Here is an 8,334-nt window from a genome sequence, read left to right as displayed (position 1 = left end):
TTTTATAAGTGGGCATCAGATAGTGACTCTGACACTATCTGTGTCAGAGTGTCACATAAATAGTGTAACCATTTGTGGAACTACCAGATTGCAAAGCTAATTCCAAAAGTGGCTTACCATAGTACATCGTCCAGCAATGTAAAAGGGTTCCACTTTCTTTACATCCTCAAGTAATTTTTTTAAGAAATTTTTTAGAAAATTTTTAAAAATTTTTATTTATTTGTTTATTATTTCTGGCTACGCTGGGTCTTCGTTGCTTTGTGTGGGCTTTCTTTAGTTGCAGCAAATGGGGGCTACTCTTCATTGCACTGCTCAGGCTTCTCATTGGGGTGGCTTCTCTTGTGTGGGCTTCCCTGGCAGCCAGATGATGAAGAATCCGCCTGCACTGTGGGAGACCTGGGTTCAATCCCTGGATCGGGAAGATCCCCTGGAGAAGGGAATGGTTACCCACTCTACTGTGGCCTGGAGAACCCACCGACAGAGGAGCGTGCAGGCTACAATCCTTGGGGTCACAAAGACTTGGACGTGACTAAGTGACTTGCACTTCACTTCTCTTGTAGGGGAGCGCAGGCTCTAGGTTTGAGGGCGTGTGTAGTTGCATCACGCGGGCTCGGCAGCCGCAGTGCACAGGCTTAATTGCACCACGGCATGTGAGATCTTCCCAGACTAGGGACCGAACCCATGTCCCCGTGCACTGGCAGGTAGATTTGTATCCACTGAACCACCAGGGAAGTCCTCAACAGTTTTTTTTTTCTCTTTTTTAAATTGAAGTATGATTAACTTCAAATATTATATTAGGTTCAGATGTACAATCTAATGGCTCGATATCTTTATACATTACAAAATAACCACCGTGAAGGTCTAGCTACCATCTGTCACCATATACAGTTATGACAATAGTATTGACTATATTTCCTATGCTGTACATTACATCTCTATGACTTGTTTATTCTATCTGGAAGCTTGTACCTCTTAATCTCCCTCATTTATTTCACTCATCTTCCCCTACTCCCCCCTGGCAACCACCCGTTTGTTTTCTGTATCTGTTAATCTGTTTCTGTTTTTCTGTTTGTTTTTTTTTTTAGATTTCATATATAAGGGAAATCATGCAGTGTCTGTCTTTCTCTGACAGTTCACTTAGCATAATACCTTCTAGATCCATCCATGTTGTGTCAAGATTTATTTTTTATAGCTGAGTAATATTCCATTGTGTGTATATATGTATATACCAAAGCTGTATCCATCTATCAATGGACACTTAGGTTACTTTCATATCTTGGCAACGGTAAATAATGAACAAAAGGTTGCACATATCTTTTTGAATTAGTGTTTTTGTCTTCTTCAGAAAAATACCCAGAAGTAGAATTGTTGGATTGTATGGTAGTTCTGAAACAGTGGAAACAGTGTCAGACTTTATTTTGGGAGGGCTTCAAAATCACTGCAGATGGTGATTGCAGCCATGAAATTAAAAGACACTTACTCCTTGGAAGGAAAGTTATGACCAACCTAGATAGCATATTAAAAAGCAGAGACATTACACTGCCAACAAAGGTCTGTCTAGTCAAGGCTATGGTTTTTCCAGTGGTCATGTATGGATGTGAGAGTTGGACTATGAAGAAAGCTGAGTGCCGAAAAATTGATGCTTTTGAACTGTGGTGTTGGAGAAGACTCTTGAGTGTTCCTTGGACTGCAAGGAGATCCATCCAGTCCATCCTAAAGGAGATCAGTCCTGGGTGTTCATTAGAAGGACTGATGCTGAAGCTGAAACTCCAATACTTTGGCCACCTCATGCGAAGAGTTGACTCATTGGAAAAGACCCTGATGTTGGGAGGGGTTGGGGGCAGGAGGAGAAGGGGACGACAGAGGATGAGATGGCTGGATGGCATCACCGACTCGATGGACGTGAATTTGAGTAAGCTCCGGGAGTTGGTGATGGACAGGGAGGCCTGGTGTGCTGTGATTCATGGGGTTGCAAAGAGTCAGACATGACTGAGCAACTGAACAGAACTGAACTGATGGTAGTTCTGTTTTTAATGTTCTGAGGAATCTCTGTACCGTTTCTCATATTGACTGTACCAATTTACATTCCCACCAATAGTACATGAGGGTTCCCTTTTCTCCACATCCTCACCAATACTTGTTATTTTTAGTCTTTTTGAAATTAGTCATTCTGACAGTTGTGGGTGAGCTCTCACTGTGGATTTGATTTACATTTCCCTGATATCTAGTGATGTGAACATTTTTTCATGTGTCCATTTGCCATCTGTCATCTTTGCAAAAATATCCATTCAGGTCCTCTATGCAGCATTTTTTAATCAGGGAAAAATGTCTTTTTTTTTAATGTTGAGTTGTATGAGTTTTTGTATATTTTTCATATTAACTCCTAATCAGATTTATCATTTTCAAATATTTTCTCCCATTCAAGGCAGTCTTTTGTGTTAAGCTCTTTAGATTCATGCAGACCCAACTTGTTTATTTTTTATTTTGTGTCCCTTGCCCAAGGAGAATATTGCTAAAACTGATGTCATAGAGCATACTGCCTGTTTTCTTCCAGGAGTTTAATAGTTTCAGGTCTTAAATTTAAGTCTTTAACCCACCTAAAGTTTATTATTTTATGTGGTATGAGTCCAGTTTGATTCTTTTGTATGTAGCTATGCAGTTATCGTCTTTTTGACACAACAGTTATCCTAGTAGGCATGAAATGACATCTCATTTTTTATTTTGATTTGCATACCCTGATGGCCAATGATACTGAGCTTATTATTTTTTCATGTGCTGTTGGCCATTTTATATTTTTTCTGGAGAAATGTGTGTTCAGATGTTTTGCCCATTTTAAAATGAGGGTTCCTTTTATTTGTCTTTTTATTGTTGAATTCTAAGAGTTTTTTTTATTTTCTGGACACAAGTCTTTAATCAGTAATTTGTAAATATTCTCTCTCATTCTGTAGATTGGCTTTCACTTTTTTGATGGCATCTTTTGAAGCACAAAGGATTTTAATTTATAATATCCAGTTTGTTTCTTTTGATGTCATATCTAAGAATCTATTGTCTAATCTAAGGGCACAAAGCTTTACATTTACAATTTTTTTCTAAGAGTTTTTGGTTTTAGCTCTTACATTTATATCTTCCTTCACTTTGAGTTAGTTTTTGTTATGGTACAAAGAGGGTACCAGGGGTCAAGTTTTACCCTTTTGCATGTGGATATTCAGTTGTCCCAGCACCACTGGTTGAAAAGAGTATTCTTGCCTCCATTGAATTATCTTGGCACTTTCTTAAAAAATCAATTGACAGTGTTAGGTTTTTTTTTTCTCCTGGATTCCAGATCTGTATGTCCAGATCTGTATCTATTCCCCATAGATCTGTATGTCCATCCTTTTGCCAGGACCATGTTCCTTAAGATTTTCAATATGCAAGATCATATAATCTTAATAGAGATAGTTTTACTTCTTTCTTTTGAATGGATGTCTTTTATTTCATTTCCTTGCCTCATTTCCCTGGCTATAATACTTCAATACAATGTTGAATAGAATAGGCAAGAGCAGACATCACTGTCTTGTTCCAGATCTTAAACAGAAATCAGTCTTTCACCATTAAGTATAAAGTTAGCTGTGGATTTTACACAGATACTCTATCAGGTTGAGGAATTTCTTTCCATTCCAAGTTTGTTGAGTACTTTATCTAGAAGAGGTGTGGAATTTTGTTAAAAGTTCTGTTACGCTCTTTAAAGGTTTACCTGTTGATTATGGCTGTGCTGGGCCTTCTCTAGCAGCAGTGCACAGGTTTCTCATTGTGGTCGCTTCCGTTGTGGAGGACGGACTCTAGGCACGCTGGCTTCCTTTCTTATGGTTCACAGGCTCCAGAGTGCAGGCTCAGTAGTTAGCCTAGTTGCCCCAAGGCGTGTGGGATCTTCTCAGACCAAGGATTGAACCCTTGTCCCTTACCCACTGACAGGCAGATTCTTAATCACTGGGCCACCGGGGAAGCAGTGTTAAATGTTCTTTCTGGTCTGTTAAGATGATCATGGGTTTTGTCTTTTATTTGATTGATATGATAAATTACATTAATTGATTTTCCGATATTAAACCAATGTTGCTTTCCTAGGATAAATTCCACTTTGTCATAGTGTATAGTCTTTTTTACATATTACTAGATTCTCTTTGGTAGTGTTTTGTAGAGAATTTTTGCATATTCACAAGAGCTATTGGTCTGTAAGGATTTTTTTTTTTCTTGTGATGTTTTGTCTGATTTTGGTATAAGGGGAATACTAACCGCATGGTGCAGCAGTAAAGAATCCTCCTACCAATGCAGGTCATGCATGATCCCTGAGTCGGGAAGATACCTGGAGTAGGAGATGGCAACCCACTCCAGTATTCTTGCCTAGGAATTCCCACGGTCAGAGGAACCTATTGTCATAGTCCATGGGGTCGACAGAATTAAACACAATTAAGTGACTGAGTGCACACACACACACAACCTCACAGAATGAGTTGGAATTCCTTGATCTTTTATTTTTTACTTTTGGAAGAGTTTGTAAGTAATTGGTAATAATTCATTTTAAAGTTTGGTAGATTCACCAAAAGTCTAAACTAGGAATTTTCTTTTTAAGGTTTTTTTTTTTAAAGCTTTTTAAAGTTTGTTATTCCTAACTGAATTGCTTTACTTGTTATAGTTCTATTTATATTTTTCATTTCTTCCTGAGTCCATTTTGGTACTTTTTGTCCTTAAGAAATTGTCCACTTCATGGAATTTCCTGGCTGTCCAGTGGTCAGGACTCCATGTTCTCACTGCAAAGGTCTGGGTTCAGTCTCTGGTCAGGGAACTAAGATCCCAGAAGCTGTATGGTACAGCCAAAAAGAAATTTTTTTTTTTAATTTAGAAAATTTTTTACAAAGAAGAATTTGCCCATTTCATCTAAGCTATATAAATTGTTGGAAAATGACTGGTGATGGTATTCCCTTGTAATCCTTCTCATTTCTGTTAGGCTTGTAATAATGACCCCTCTTTAATTCCTTTTTCTCTTGGTCAGTCTAGCTAAAGATTTGCCAGTCTTATTGATCTTTTCAAAGAATCATCTTTTAGTTTTTTTTATTTTATCTATTGTTTTCTATATTCTATTAATTTCTGCTCTAATCTTTCTTTCCTCTACTTGCTCTGGGTTTAGTTTGCTCTTTTTTTTTTTCATCGTTAAGGTGGAATTTTAGATTTATCTGAGATCTTTCTCCTTCTTTAACCTAGGCATTTACAGCTATAAATAGTCCAGGTAGCACTGCTTTAGCTGTATCCAATAAGTTTTGGTATGCTGTGCCTTTGTTTTTATTCACTCAAAGTAATTTCCCTTCTGATTTATTATTTGGAAGTTTGTTTCTTAATTTTCATATATTTGTGACTTTCTTAACTTTCTGTTATTAATGGCTAATTTCATTCCTGTGTATCAGAGAACACACAATTGTATAATTTAAATTTATTTAAGTTTATGGAGGCTTATTTTATGGTCTAATTTATAGACAAAATTTGTTTATTTTGCAGAATGTTCCGTGTACACTTGAGAAGAATGTGTATTCTGCTGTTTTTGGATGGAGAGTGCTATCGATGTCTGTTAAGTCATTGGTTTAGTGTTGTTCAGGTCTTCTTGTTTCCTTGTTGTACTGTCTCCTTGTTCTATCCATTGTTGAAAGTGGGCTGTTGAAGCTTCCAACTATTATTGTTACACTATATATTTCTTCTTTCAGTTCTGGCAGTTGTTGCTTCATATTTTGGGGGCTGTGTTGTTAATTGCATATCTGCAGATCTGGTATATCTTTCTGATGGATGGACCCTGTTGTCATTATGAATTGTCCCTCTTTAGGGCTAGTTTTTTGTGTTAAAGTCTATTTTGTCTGATACTAGTAGAACCACTCCAGCTTTCTTATGGTTGCTGCTTGCAAAATACAACTTTTTCTTTCCTTTTCTCTTTTTACTTTCAACCTATTTGTATCTTTGAATCCAAAGTATACTTCTTGTAGGGCATATATAGTTGGATATTGATGTTTATTCAGTTTGGTCATTTTTGTCTTTTGATTGGATTATTAAATCCTTTTACATTGAATATTATTTCTGATATGTTAGGATGTACATTTGCCATTTTACTTTTGTATGTGTCAAGTCTTTTTTGTTGTTATGTTTCCCTATTCCTCCTTTAATGTTTCCTTTTACAATAAGTGAATTTTTTGTAGCATAGCATTTTAATTCTGTTGATATTTTAAACTTTTGTTTTTTATTTTCTTAGTGTTTTCTCTAGGACTTATCATATACATCTTGTCTTAGCAGTATCTAAGACATATTAATTTAATTTCAAGGAGATACTGGATATCCTCTGTATCTGGTATATCCTATATATCTCTATTTTTCTTCCACTTTCTTGTAATATTATCATACATATTACAATTTGTATATATATTATATATGCAACAATACATTGTTAATTATTGCTTTATGTAATTTTATGTCCTTTAAAGAAGCTGAGAACAGTATATATTTACAGATTTTGTTATACATGTTTTCTAATTCACCATTTCTGGTTCTCTTCATTCAAGATTCTCTTGAATCTCTGTGGATTCAAGTTAAAAATCTTACTTATTTTCTTACTCCATACAGCTTTGTTCCCATCCACCTGCTTTGTGTTATTATTGTTACTGTTCTATATGTTATAGGCCCAACAATACAATTATATATTGTTTTACACAATTGCTTTTTTAAAAATATTTATTTATTTATCTTCGGCTGGACTGGGTCTTTGTTGCTGCACTCGGCTTTCTCTAGTTGTAGCAAGCAGGGTAAGCAATGTCTTTATTTTGTCGTCATTTTAAAAGATGGTTTTGCTGAATATAAGATTCTTGGTTGATAGTTTTTCTCTTTCAGTATTGGCATGTGTCATCTCACTGCATTTTGGCCTTATTATTTCTGATGGGAAGTGAGTTGCTTATCTTTGTGGGCTCCCCTTGTATGTGGTGAGTCACTTTTCTCTTTGTTGCTTTCAAATTTTTCTTCACGTCTTCAGAATTTTTAGTATGATTGCCTGGGTGTGAATATCTTTATGTTTTCCTACTTTCAATTTGTTGAGCTTCTTAAATGTGTTGATTAATCTTTTTCAACCGTTACTTCCTCAGGTATTTTTTCTGCTCTTTTCTCTCACTTCTCATCCTGATACTCCTATTATGTGTATGTTGGTGTGCATAATGATGTCCCATATATATATTTTTTGAGGATTTTTCTTCACTCTTTTTTATTTCTGTTCTTTGAATTGCATAATCTTTACTGCTTATCTTCAAGTTTGCTGATTATTTCTTCTGTGAGTTCAGATCTACTCTTGAAAATTTCAAGTAAGTTTTTCATTTCAGTTATTGTATTTTTCAATTTCAGGATTTTCATTTTTTTTTAATAATTGCTCTTTTTTGATATTCCTTTTTTGATGAAACATTGGCATACTTACTTTCACTTTTTAGTATGGCTTCCTTTAGTTCTTTGAAGATACTGATAACTGCCTTGAAATCTTGGTTTGTCCTATCTGATATGTGTCCTTTCACAGACAATTTCTGTTGGATGCTTTTTTACCCAACTTTTTGTTTCTTTATACGTCTCATAATTTTTTTGTTGAGAACTGGACTTCTAAAGTAATATACTGTAGCAACTCTGGATACTGATTTTCTCACCCCTTCCCTGGTGGCTCAGATGGTGAAGAATCTGCCTGCAGGGGTTCGGATCGCGAGTCCGCGCCGCAGCGGGCACCGCGGTCCAGAGCGATGGCGGTGGTCGTCCGAGTGGTTTATTGGGCTTGTAGCCTCAAGCATCTTGAGCTCAAGAAGAAGTTAGAAGATGAGTTCCCCAGCCGTCTGGACATCTGCGGTGAGGGGACCCCCCAGGTCACTGGCTTCTTTGAAGTGTTCGTAGCAGGAAAGCTGGTTCACTCCAAGAAGGGAGGCGATGGCTATGGACACGGAGAGCAAGTTTCTGAAGCTGGTGGCCGCCATCAAAAGCTGCTTTGGCTCAGGCCCGATGTGCCCTGAAGGCAAAGACCAGTAACTGTGGCCCAGCCCCTCCCGGCAGACGCTTCATGACAGGAAGGACTGAAATGTCTCTTGGACGCCTGGTCCTTCCCTGATGTTTTCACGGCCGCCGGTTGGAGCAGAGATGGACATCCCTGGTCTTTGCCTGTGTGTGTGTGTGGGAGTGCGTGTGTGTCCCTGCACGCTGGTCCTGCTGCCTTCCCCATCCCTCATCTCCCTGCATCTCCCCGCCTCCCACCCCAAACCGGCCCTTGTCTTCCTTTCTACCCTGTGGTGTTTGGGGTGGTCCTTC

The sequence above is a fragment of the Odocoileus virginianus genome, chromosome 2 (genome assembly GCF_023699985.2).
Source record: "Odocoileus virginianus isolate 20LAN1187 ecotype Illinois chromosome 2, Ovbor_1.2, whole genome shotgun sequence".
Taxonomy (NCBI): Eukaryota; Metazoa; Chordata; class Mammalia; order Artiodactyla; family Cervidae; genus Odocoileus; species Odocoileus virginianus.
This window is presented reverse-complemented; position numbering follows the sequence as displayed.